Source organism: Centrocercus urophasianus, unplaced genomic scaffold (assembly GCF_019232065.1).
Source record: "Centrocercus urophasianus isolate 14NV4802_14NV808 unplaced genomic scaffold, USGS_Curo_1.0 seq_13, whole genome shotgun sequence".
Taxonomy (NCBI): domain Eukaryota; kingdom Metazoa; phylum Chordata; class Aves; order Galliformes; family Phasianidae; genus Centrocercus; species Centrocercus urophasianus.
This window is the reverse complement of record NW_024884475.1, coordinates 37,983,286-37,996,811: the sequence shown is the minus strand read 5'-3', so window position 1 is coordinate 37,996,811 and position 13,526 is coordinate 37,983,286. Positions and strand designations below refer to the sequence as shown.

The following is a 13,526-nucleotide window of genomic DNA, read 5'->3' as shown; positions in this document are numbered from 1 at the left end:
AAAAATAAACCCAAAAACATGAAAAAAGTAGCACTGGAATTTTTTTACTCTCATGACAAAAGAGCTTATGCTGGTTGCTCAGTATGAAAGATAGAGATGTTCAGCTCCTGTTCTGGTTATGTTTTCTAACTGAGAACATAGAGAAATTGGAGATCTTAAGACAGCCCTGAACCATGTAATGTTTTGTGAAGTGCATCTTTTGTTGGGTCTGCAAATTACTGGAGAAAAGTTGAGCTGTTAAGATAACCAGGTAGTATCTCAGAAGAAAATTTCCAAGCTTTTATTTCTTGTTTTCCTCAGTGCTGCAGTGTTTCAATTTGGACCAAGTCTCTGATGTGTTTTCCTAAATGACTGTAACAAAAATACTTGCTTTCACTGCTACCTGGAAGATTTTTTTTTTTTAAATTTTGTTCAGATTGCATAAATTCACAGGAAAATTAATTGATGCTTACAGACTTTATCCAGTGTGAAGTGACAATTCTTTCCATTTTCTGTGTCTTGAGGGTGCATAAGCTAATTGTGTAAACTTCAGATTTTGCATTGTTGAGTTTAGTTTACTACAGGCTTGAGCTCAGAAATCAGAGCAAGGGGAACTATGTCAACTATGTACAATTTCCCCACTGTTTAGAAATTGATCAAGCTTTTCACCTTTTCTTAAAAGAAAAAAGCACTTCCCTGTTATTTCCTTCTTGTGATTATGCTGGTATTGTTTCCTTCTGCATTTAAGTCAGATAATGGCAGAATGTGTCCTCATCAGTGGTGAAGGTTTTGATTTCTTTTCTGAAAGAATGATCCTGTATCTTAGGAACTTTGTTGTTTAAATCCATCCAATTAACATGGAAGCTGTGTGGGATCTGGAACATACGCATCATGGAAACTTTCATGTTTCCAAATAATCTTTCTCTACAAATCTAAGCTCAAGATGTCTGCAAATAGGACTGCTCCCAAGGGAACTTGCCTGTGGGTGGGCTGATTGGTCTTCTGTATCTGGTTTTCATTGGAAGATCTTTGATAGTTTCTGTAGAAGTTTGTTTCTACAAATCAACATTTTCCATTGAGTATAAAAAGTTTCTTTCTAAAACTTCTTACCATCTTAATAAGAAAACAAACATAGAAGGGAAACTGAGGAATTTTATGACCTTACCTGGCAGTGTCCTAACTATACAGTAGGAGAATTATTGGTATGTGAATAGCAGACTGTGAGCTCAATGCTGCTTGCAAGTTGATTGCTTTTTGGCCTGCCAGGGTAGCGTGAAGTGCCTTCCTAACCTTGCTTCAGGGCGCGTTGCAGTAGTATAAAAACTAAAAGAAGTGTAAGGAGGTCACTGAGATCCCCTGTGCCCACTTGTTTTACCAGCTGTTATGTAGAGCATTGGTCTTAACAATGTTTGCCATGTGAAGTGTGGAAATAGTATTTCTTGTCATTTTTTCCCCCTACCCATCCCTACTTAGTATATAGGTAAAAAATGTCTGCACTAGCAGAGGGGGTATAGCTTTGCTTTTAGGAAGAAGTATCCAGCCTCGGGTTATCGGTGTGTTCTTGATTGTCCACTTAGCTCAAAATCTTTCTGCCATAAGCTTATGCAGAAGCATTGCAACTGGCATCAGTCTTCACCACCAAGAAGGCTGGGCCATCCTGTAGCTCCCACTCCTACTGGGAGTGTTTCAGGCCACTTTTGGTCTCCTGCAGGAAGGTAACAGCTAAAAAAATAAAAAAAAATAAAAAAATAAAAGGGCAAGAAGAAGCTTTTATTTGTAAGCTTGGAGGATGGGAAGAAGAGAATTTTAAAAACCATTAGGTTAGAAGAAACATTAGGAACTGTTTGGATAGCAGGAAAAAGTGAAAGTGAATAAACAGTAGTTCAATTACCATGAAATCTCAGTCATAACAGCATGTTTGTATTGTCAATTGATTTTATTAATTCTCAATTTTGTCTTATGTGCCTGTGTATTAAAAATGGTACAGTAATAACAGTAACTGGATGTAAGCTCTCCCCTTGCTTGTTAAGTGAATATAGGCCGTGTGTTTCTTTGAGTTCCATAGCCCTATAATAAATTACCAGCTTGTGAAGGATCAGATCCAATGTATTCTTCATCTATGAAATCTCTATGAGTGCCCCAAAATCTAATACATTTTCATGGTGTTGCACTTGGACCAAATCAAGCTGTGCTGGTAAAACTGTCTTTGGCTGAGCACAAGCCCCTTGTAATCCATAGATTTTGTCTTTGCTAAGTTTAATGGGTGTTGGGCACAGCATGAAACCATATTGTTCCAGCATATGCCTTACTGTTAGCAGGCAGCCCGGCTCCTCAGGTCTCCACCCGGTAAACATTTGGAGCAGATTGCAGCACCCTTTTTCAGTGTGTTAGTGTGAACCATCAGGAGCTCTCAAGATCTAATTAATTATATTTTTCTGAGCATAGTATTTTGGCATTTTGAGTAAAGCTAATTACATTCAGATCTTAATCTCATATTTTTTTTCTTGTAATTAATTATTTCTTCATTATCTTTAAACTATTTGACTAAGCAGTTTACATCCTGCTCTCCTCGCTTCTTTAGCACATGTTTTTTAAGAAAACAGATGTTTCTGTTTTTCAGAAAGGATGCTCATCCTCTTCTAAATGTAAGAAATCTCTGCAGTTTAATTGGTAGTGTTAAATATAAAGGAAAACGTGCATAGTTCCTTAGTGCTAAGCTAAAATCTATCACTTCTAATACTACAAATGGAATTTTTATATGTGTATATATGTGTTAAAAATACTTGAGACTTTTTCGCTAGCTCTGATTTCTTAGATATGTTGACTAAAGTTTTAAAAAAGAGGTAATAAACAATTGTTAATTTTGTCTTACTAATGCTGGTGGCAGGCCTGAGAGTTTTGAAGTGTATTTGATTTGAATTATTTGTTTGGGATCTTGAAGTGTTGGACAGATGATGTTAGACCATACACTCTGGTTGTACTTCATCCTTAAATTGTTAACCTTTTAGCACTATTTTGTTTGAAAAATGCTGCCTGTAAATCATTTCTGATTTCATGATTTAAAATTGCTTTTACTGATAAATTAACTTCTGGGGCCAAAAGATAGGTTAATCTTTAATAGATATTTGAAGATAATCTTTGTTAATTAGGATTTATTATCCTTCATCCAGACTCCAGTGTTTGATTAATCTAAGGTAATTAAACTCTTTTAAATCTGTCTCACTAATCAAGAAGAGCAGTGTTTGCTAAATTGCTCTTCACAGTTGAAACCTATGGGAAATTATCCCGCTTGTAGATCTCTGGATTAAATCCAATAAATTGAAATTCCGTTGAGTAGATCTTGCTTCTTTGGATAACAAAGGCATCAGGTGTCTTGTGATAAGATCTATTTCCATTTACCCTATAGTGCAAGGCTACAACAATTTTATAGTCCAGTCATTAGCCTGACACACAATGAAAACATTTTCAATTAAAACCATTCGATCACAATATGGAGTAAAGATTAACCAGTTATGAAATAAAGCAACTCTTCAGTGCAGTATTTTGGGCTGTGATGAATCAGAAGAATGGGTGATCTTTTATTCCTTAATAAAAAAAAAAAAAACAAAAAACGTTCTCATTAAATGTGGAATGAAATCTACTCAAAGATTCAAAATACTTTCTTTCTGGTGCAGTTGTTGTATATGTATTTTTGATTGTTTAGGTATTACCACTGAATCAGATTGCCAGTGCCAAGGACATACGACTATAACTTTGATCTGTAACTTAATAGAACCAATGTGTTTAAATACTTCAGTAGCTTTGGAGTTTCCCTGTTGAATTTCACGGAAGTTTTGTTAATATTACTCCACTGTCCAGTGTTAGGGGAATATCTTCAGACAAATCACTTGAACTTACACAGAATGTACAAGAACTAGATTCAACTTCACTTAAGAGAGCTCTTTGTGAGCCGGCCTTCTCAAGTGCAGTGCATGCTCTTGCAGTCATTCAGCAATTTTTTTGTGCTGTTAAGGTCAACATGAGCATACGCAGCTCTGGCCTCTCTCTTTTCCTTTTCTTTCTCTTTTGCGTGCTTTTCACTATGATGAAATACTTCTTGGGCAGTTTCTCATCTAATAATCATCTAATTTATGTATAGAGCTGAATTTATTTGGTAGAATTGGATACTCCAGTTTTATTCATTGCTTTATTTTTGCCTACTAGGAAATGTTTTTCCAGGCTTCTAATTTAAGAAGCGTTTGCATAGTGAAGAAACAGGAAGTTTGCACTTGGAAACTCTCAAATTAAATTCTGTTTATAGAGTATTAAATCATTGGTAAGTTAGAGAAATTGCAAGGGACTGGCTACTACGCGTGAGTCACTGGCACAAGGTTTTCAGCCACCAGGACAGAAGTCCCTCCTTTTCAGGCCCTCTTTAAAATACAGAACCTGAGTGCACGGGGGCTTGTCGGATAAGGTTACTGGTACCATGTGTGACCTTAAGTACTGTGCTGTTTTGGGACTGGTGCTGATGAGGTTTTGGCACTCCTGATGCACCATGTAGTATCTGTCTGCAAGTATATTAGAGAGATTCACTGCTGCCACTGTGGGTAGAGAGTACTCCTCAAAAGAAACGTGTACAGATGGATGTTTGGCTCTCACTGAAAATTCATTTAACTTAACATTAAAATGTGGTGTTAATAAACTGAGCTGAGAGTTGTAACTGCTGTGTTGGCCAACTGGTGGCCTGATGTGATCCTACTTAACAAGGCCCATTATCAAATAAGTGCATTTAGGTTTACCTTGCAGTTCCGTAATCTAAGTCCAGTGAAATCTCTACTTACACTTCAGATATGAAATTGTCTGAGATTGTCTCAAATTAAATTGTTTTATGTCCCCAAGTAGGTTGGTGCTCTCCTTCAATACAGTAGAAAAATGACATGTACTTCTGGGAGAGTTGGCATTGTTTTTTATTTTTAACTATGACCCTTCTCTGAAATAATTTAGAAACATTTTAAGCTGGAAACATTGCTGGATCTTTTTTTTTTGTTGTTGTTGTTATTAAAATTATGTAAAAAATGAAGAGGAATGAAAGAGTTGTTAAGAACTTACTAGCATTTTGATACCCTGGCTCAAGTTTAAATGTCATTTATGTAGACTTTGTCTAGTTAAGAAGAGGGTAGTTTTAAAGTGCTTTATTCACAAAGAACGTGGTCTACTAAAATAAATTTTTTTTTCTCACTACATTGTATCTCATAATTTTTAACTGCATGAAATAAACAATGGTCGCTTGTTCTCCTAGGATATTGGAACCTATTACTGCTACATTTTCCCTGTGTGCTTCAGCAGTGCTTCTGTTTTGAGTTGCAAATTAAATTCAGCATTTTTTTTGAAAGTAATAGCTGCACGTCAATTAAGTGCTTTCACTAGGCTTGTATGGACTAGGCTGTGTGTTTTATTGACTCCTTTTATTTCTCTCTTTTCAGACAGTCCAAGGGAACATGCTTTTTTTTTTTTTTTTTTTTTAAAACCTTAATCAGCCTTTTCTGAGAACAGGAGACTGGATTATGAAGAAGCAAGCTCTATGTACTCAGCATTGCAAATTGTGCTGTTGTACTGTTTGAAAGGATGTAGCTAATACAGTGTTAATAAGAGATCTGTTTCCTCTCCTTCCATTTTTTTTTTTTCTTTTGGCACTTGGAATTGGATATGTGCTAATGTTATAGATATATTACACAAAACTCAAAAGCTGAAAATACCTCTACTTTTTTTTTTTTGTCTTTAATTTTTCTTCTGGGGAAAAAAAACCAGAACATGAGAAATTGAAAAAGGACTCAGATCATGTTCAGGAAATGAAATATATTCTAAGTACTGAGGTTTGGAGTCTCATTTTGGGAAAAATTTCTACAGGTGATGTAAGTTTTTCCAGTTGCAGACCGAAATACTAAATGCGTCCTCATTCTGTGTTGTGTTCTGGTTTACAGGTTAACTTAATTTCTGTGGTGTATCTCCTTTTATGACTCAATTACTAGAACAAATTGAGGGATATTGATGTGTGATTCTTCTATATGTGAACTTTGAAAACCACCCACACAAGTTGTAGCAAAATACTGCTCTCACCTGAAGGCAGGATACTTTAATGTATGAAATCCAGTGAATGAAGTACAAGGCAAAGGTTGCTGTTCTGGGGCTCCTATTTTTTCATTGACTGTTAAAGTTCATTTGATATCTGTTTTGTGTCTAAGGGCAATGCATCTGGTCAAATGAAAACTGGTCTTGATAGGAACCCCACACAATGAGGCCTCCATTGCTTCCCTTGATAGAATGTTCTGCTAATTCATAAATACCTGTTGCCTTCCTGTTCTGTTTAATTTGCAAACCTAACTTCTTGCTAAATTTTATCTGTGCCTTCAACATAGTGTTAGGAAGAAGGACTGAATATTACTGAGAGCTGAAGAGAAAATCTTTCAAATCTAAGTGCAGCCCATTGAATAGAAAATATCTGTTTATCATCTTACTCCTGATGTGTAGGAAAACAGAAGAATTGGACTTTCTACTCCTGCATTTTTCATCAGTAATAATCTGAAAAGTAGGTACTTAAAAATTCAAAGTAACAAATGCCACAGAGTTGCAAGCTATAAACAGTGTATGGCATATAGTGACTCAAAGCTTTTTGAAGCATAGCTTTAGTTGGAATAGAAATAAAACAATCAGGTTAAAAGGCTAGGAGTGATAGTATGGTTGAAGTTTCAGTTTTTGTTTTCTAGACTTAAAAATACTTACGGGAAAAAAAAAAAACAAAACCAGAACCCACGCTGAAACAACTATGACCAACAAAAACAGGCCAAAAGATTCTGCATATGAAGATCTCTCCTGAGCTGAAAGAGTAGAAACATTATTTTCATTCTGGAATCAAATCACTATCAAATCACATTGTTCACGATTGTTCGTCAAGATGGCATCTGCAATTTTTTTTTTTTCAGGGAAGTTATTACTCAGAATACATAGCATTTCATGATGAAATGTGTTCTTTGAGTTAACGTTTCATTAGAAAATATACTCTTTCAGTTCTTGCTGAAACAAAGTCTGCAATATAAATCTCACTCTGTAAATGGTAAGGTCTCCTGATTTAGTTGTTTTCAAAAATCGCTATTCATTTTGATCTAAAGAAACAGGTTTAGACAAACTAACTCATTTGTTTTATACAATTATATTCATTATACATTTACATTTATACATTATACATATATATTCATCATACAATTCACTCAACAGCTAATAGTTTCATTGCTGTTGAAGGTGACCTTTTTTGAAGTAGGGAAAAATAGATGATTCACTGCCATCTTAAAAAATAAAGTTTTGATCTTCTGTGCTCAAAGAGACATTTTGAAAGGCTGTGCTGTCTATCTACATGCTTTACAACAAAACAAAACCAGAAACAAACCAGAATTAACATTTAGGGTAATTCTTACTGTGTTATTAATACTGTTTGTAACTGATAGAACTAGAGGTTGTATAGGATGTGATGTTCACAACAGAACTTTTTTAAAAATTTCTGTTCTTAGCTTGAGTCACAGGAGCTCTTGAGATCCACAGAGCCCACAATACTTGGTCTGAACAAGTTTTTTTCATACCTGAATTCATTATGTGCAGGCACATTGTATGATGTGATATTTAGTAAAAAAAAAAAAAATTCAACAGCCACAAAGAACGACAGAAAACCCAAACTAAAACAAAAACCCTCAAAAATGAGGAAAACAAAGATCAAAAACTCACCAAAGTTAAGCTTTAGAAAATCTTTTAAAAACAGGAAATTATCTCTGATACTTTGTTATTTTTGTATGAGTTGACTCATTAACGGTAAACAGCTTGTTTCAATTTAATGAAATTCCTCTTAGACCCAAAGTAGTTTGCATAAAAGTTCAGGTCCCTTAAAATGGCATAAAACAAATTTTTCTGAAGATATCGATTGATATGACTCAAATATTGCTGAGGATAAAGGAGTTTTAGTAAAACTGTATTCATGAGAGTTTGTGTTTTTTAATAAGATGTGACAGTATTTACCCAAAATGTTGTGATCTGTCACCCAAAATGTGAATGTGCGGTGAATGAATTTCTGTGTGTGGGTCTGTGTATGGGAGAAATTGCTTTTGGCCACTGGCTATTGTTCAGAGTGCTTCATCTAATTCAGACAAATATTCATTCATCCATTACTTATTATAGAAATACACAGACTAGAAAAATCAGTATCACCCAAGACTAAGTTAAAAGGAAAAAAAAAAAAAAAAAAAAAAAAAGAAGAAGTAAAGGGAAAAGAGAGAGAAGACAAGAAAGCCAAAATCTCATTCATGGATTTTTTTTCTGGGATGAGTCTGGCTAGCAAGGTATAAGAACATTTTAAGTCTGTTGTGACAGATGCTCAGGGAAATGAAATTCATCATGTTGGTTTTTTTTCCTCATCTAAACCAGGATTGTACAAATAAGATAAAGTTTGTCTCTAGTAACTGCTTTATTTCCCTTTTAACCCTATTAAAGATTTTTGAGGATTTATGGAGATTAAGTAGGAAAAATAAATGAAAAAACAAAGCCTACCTCTCAGACATTCTTTTGTTGACCTGGCAGATGTAATAAGGTGTAGCTGCACCATATACTGCAAGACTGTTTAGAGGATCAGTAGCTTCAGTCTCAGCAGTTTAAGTGCTGCTTCTCTTTGGCTTGGAACACAGCTAATGCTACTGTGCTATTCATCAGATGGACTGCTCAATCCTTTTGCTTTTGTTAAAGCAAAACGTGGTAAGAGGGCTCAGCCACAAACAAAGCCATTGTGGAATTAATACATGATCCTGTTATTAAATGCTTAATGTTCACTAGTGCTATTAATTGAGTTTAAATCAATCCTAATCTGTGTTTAGATCAAAATAATTCCTGTCTGAGAGAGACAATTAGGAAGATGTCTTGGATAGAGTGAGATACACTAACTCCTCATGTCTTCTTCGATGTAGTAAAGGGCTTTCATTATTCTACTTTGTACAAGAGAACACGTGTTTCTTGCTGTGAGTGCTATGCAAATACTCTTCTCACCTTTCCATCAGTTGTATAATATGTGTAGAGCATTTCAAGTTCTCAGAGGAAGTGTAATTTCAGGGTCTGATTCTGCTCTGGAACTCATGAAGACATTTAAAGGCATCATAGTTTATATATGTCAGATTACTTGAGTCACTAAGAATGAGCACTTTGATAAATTTCTGATCACTGATAGAAGACTGCATTGCACAAATATAGGATGTAGGAAATAAATCAAGATCATTGCTCATGGACATAAATCAAGAACATTGCTCTGTGTTATGCCATCCTCTATTACAAAAGACCTAATAGATTTGTTGGCAAAATACTTTAAGGTACGGTGTATTACATTTAGTTTGCTTTTTTAGGCAGTGAAAACTTTTCTTTGGAAAACTATTAGCTCTGACCATGTATTGAAAGCAAAAGGACCAGCCCAAAATATATGTATGAATTTTTATTTTTTTCCCTCATATTGAATTGGAAATTTATTTGAATGTTTTGCTAAAATAATGCACCTGTTGATCTGAGTGGAGTAATTTCCTTTTCCTCTTCTGTTGCTTGCCTTGCTGAAATCCTGTAACATCTAGGCAAGAAGCTCATGAAGTTGATTGAAATTCTATTGGTCAATTTTGTATTGAACAAATATTTTTTTATTGAGCATTCCCTCAAATGTGTCAGTTAAACACTGAGACATAGTTTATAAATTTCATTTTTTTTAAATTTTTTTTATTTAGTAGCAAAGCTCTGCTGGTCGTGGGCTGCTTCACCAAGAAAAGATTAAACAGTAAGGAAAAGGTAAAAATGTCTCACTGAGCAGTAACATTTCTGAGTATTAGCTGCAGTAAGAAGGGTCTGGATATTATGAGTTTTTGGGTTGCCTCAGGTATATCTATATTTAAAAAGTCAAGAGTACAGTCTTTATCTGAAGATATAAGTGGACGCTCCTAATATTTACTGACACCAGGGAGTTGGAAAGGTTAGGATTTGGGAATGAGCAGGGAAAATCTGAGCTGTGTCTTAGCAGTGTAGGATGTTGTATATTGCCCTCTTGAGTTTTATTACACACTTATGATGACTTGGTACCTTATAGACAGTGAATTGTTTTGTCTGTAAAGAGCAAGAGCTGAAGATGGAAAATTTCCCTTTTTTACGTTCTGTAAGTTTGGAGAATTCCTCACAACTTTGACTACTTTAACAGCCTTTTAGGCAGAACAGTGAAGATGAGATTGATAGGGATTTCAAGCAGTGTGACAGATCCCCTTCTGTGTACTTTTGTATGCTTCCCATGACAACTTAGCTTTCTTCCCTTACCATCCAGAAACACTGACGAATAGCAAACAGATTTATTGTGTTTTCTCAGTTGCCTTCAATTGTAAACTTCCTTAGAAACCATGTCTGTCTTTGGATGAAAAATTATTTTAAATAAACAGACTGCTTAGGAGAAAGAAACAGACTCCCTAAGCTATCTGTGCCTTAGGTCTTGCAAATTCATCCAGTTTGGATAGTGTTTATTCTCAGTGTACATGATGCAATACACCACAGGCTTGTTTTCTCCTCTCCACCCCTTTGAACGTAAAACTGGCATTTTAGAGATCAGAGTCATAAAAGCTACAAAAGGCAGTTATTATGTCATTGAGTCAATCTGCCTTTAAGGGCAAGTTCATTCCCAAGTGTAGATTAACTATGTTTTGGGTTTTTTTTCTTCCAGTTTGGAGGATGTTTTGGAATGAACAAATCTATGCATTCCAGCTTTACTAGGGGATTTCAGTAGGGAATTAGACATCTGCAGTAAAGCAAGTTTAATGCAAATGCAAGTAGGTGATATCAGGACTGAAAAAGTATGTTACTTGTATAGGGTCATATTAAGTGAAAGGTTCGTGTAGTAGCCACAATGTCTGTCTGTCCTGTTTCCAGGCCTTCATTTCAGGTAATTTTTGTAGTGGATGAGCATAGAGAACATAGCACTATGTACTGTCTGAGTTGCCTCATTAAGCTAATTTCTCTTAATCATATTCTAAGTTGTATTTCCCCATCCCTATATCCCCCAGCCTCTGTGAAAGTGCTGAGGAATGAATGAAGATTAATGAACACAGTAGAGAAAAATTATTACATCTTATTTGATTTATCTTCAGTATGTTGGTAAGTAATGATACAGAGCAGTCTACTGAAAATATTGTAACTGATGAGAGGCAACCCTGCTGGTGGTACGGGGCTGAAACTAGAGGATCTTTTAAGGTCCCTTCCAACCCACACCATTCTATGTGATTGATTTTATGATTCTATGATTTAGTTGCAATCAGTTAATAGTCTTGAACTATATTTTGGTGGTGCCCAAAAGTAACTTTGAAACACTACTAAAAATGAATCATATCAAGTAGCCAATAACAGGAATGTAGAGCATGAAAACATTTAAGAGTGTTGAAAATATATTTTGCATGTGCATTGGTAACATGAAGCTTTACTGACTCCAGATCATTTGCACAAATACAACTTCATGAAGTATTCTACTGTGCAGTGACCTGCATCATGTGAACTTAACTAGAGCTAATGTGTTATAAAACGTAGGAGCTTTAACGCTGGGTCTTCTCACTCTTACTTAAGTCATTTGTTGTTGCTTGTCTCCTTCTGTTCATTTCTGTTGACAGTCTGAGAGCGAAGTGACATCCACAGGCCTTGGAAATTCAGATTTGTAGGGGCACAAGGTATAGGAGGTGGTCCAGTGTTGACAACTTTTTTCATCTTTTGGCACCTCTTCAGAATCTGAACTATTCATGGAACTGGAGGACACAGATAATTTTTGGGGCACCTTACGCTTGATTGTTGTCCTGGTGATAGATTTCTAAATAGTGCTTTCCCTCTTATGGGCTAGTGAGTATTTCTCTGTCAGTAAGGTTCTATGAATCGTGCAAAGTTTGCCCATCAAACTTCTGTGCACAGTGTGGTGGCTTACCCTAGAGCCTGTAGGAGTTTCTGGCTAACTGTTGTACGCTGTGAAGGTTCATTATCATCCCCCTTATTATGCTTTTGCACCTGAGCAGAGTCATGTACTTCTTCCAGCCCAGGCTCTTCACTTAAAACAACTGTAGTGTTAACTGCATTTGCTGTCTTCTTAAATGCATTCTTATTCTTTCCTGCACCTTTTGCCTCTGTCTCCCTCTATGAGGGACTATGAGCTCGGATGCAGCAGCCAAAGCCTGTGATTCTGCAGCACTGCTCTCTTTGGGAAATTTGTCATCTGCGCTCAGGGGGAGGCTTGTGGAGTGGTTCTCTGCTGGTTTAGATGCATGCTTCTGGAACTGAAACTCAGTGCTAATGTGATCACAGACACTGATTTCTACTACAGGAACTAGCCTTTCTCCAAGATGTGTGGAAGGATCTCTCAGTGGTCAGCAGACGCTGCAGTCTGGGGTCTTGTCAACTACCAGGAGACAGTTTGGCTTGAGAGTTCTTGGGCCTCAGTGCTGAGTGGTGCTGTGTCGTTTTTATTTTGGAGTCACTTGGAGGACACTGCTTTGAGGTTGTAACTCCTTCTTCTAGATAATCTCCTCCTGCCTAGCTCCAGGCTCTTGCCTTGCAGTGCGGATGGCCAGTTCCTCCTCTTCCGGTTCTTCTGCGATGGTGTCTCAGGCATCAGCTCCGGCTGGTTGCTATAGTGGCTGCCGAACATCCTGGCCACCTCCTTGTGGATCAATTCCAGCCACACCAGGTCGATGTTGTCCACCTGCCGCAGGAGCTCTGCCAGCTGCTGATTGCATACCGTGGGCAGCTGTGCCAGGCCTGCTGCCACCGCCATCGCTCTGGCTTAGCTCAGCCCCAACCATCCCCTGCACACACACCAGGCTCAACCCTGCTCCCTCACTGCTGCCACACGTGCCAGTCACAACATCCCAGGAGGTGTTCAAGGAACGTTTGGACGTTCTGATGAGGGACATGGTTTAGTGAGAACTATTGGTGATGGGTGGGTGGTTGGACTGGGTGATCTCGTGGGTCTTTACCAACCTTGGTGATTCTATAATTTTGTGATTCTGATTCACTGGTTTTGGTCTTTGCTGTGAGAGTACTGGCAGATTTGGAGAGAATAGACAATACTTTTACCTGTAGCTTCCAGTAATCCCTTTGGAATATGGTCAAGGTCTGAAAGGATAAATAGGGGGATTCAGGCACCGATTGCACAAAAACAAAGAGCAGGCAAGAACACTGAATTACATTAGACTGCAATTATATTAGACTGAAAATCACAATGCCTTTCTCTTAGGTGTACTGCCAGGTGGGACCTGGAATTATGCTGGTCACACCTCTGCTTCCAATGGGGTGATAAATGCTAACCTCTGTAGCACGTAGATATTGTGTGTAAGGTTGCATATAGTGTTACCTTTCTTTCATTTCACTGTATTGTTTCTAGTGCACAATCTGTTCTGTCATTTCTACCATATCATCTTGTTTAGGGCTGTGTGTGAAATTAAGGCTATGTCTGCTTCCCAAACTTCTGATCATATTTTGTGTAT

At 36.9% G+C, this 13,526-nt stretch overlaps 1 pseudogene; it reads right to left on the bottom strand.

Annotated features, from left to right (window-relative positions):
- Positions 1–11,591: 11,591 nt before the first annotated feature.
- Positions 11,592–12,814, bottom strand: LOC122157072 (annotated as a pseudogene).
- Positions 12,815–13,526: the final 712 nt, after the last annotated feature.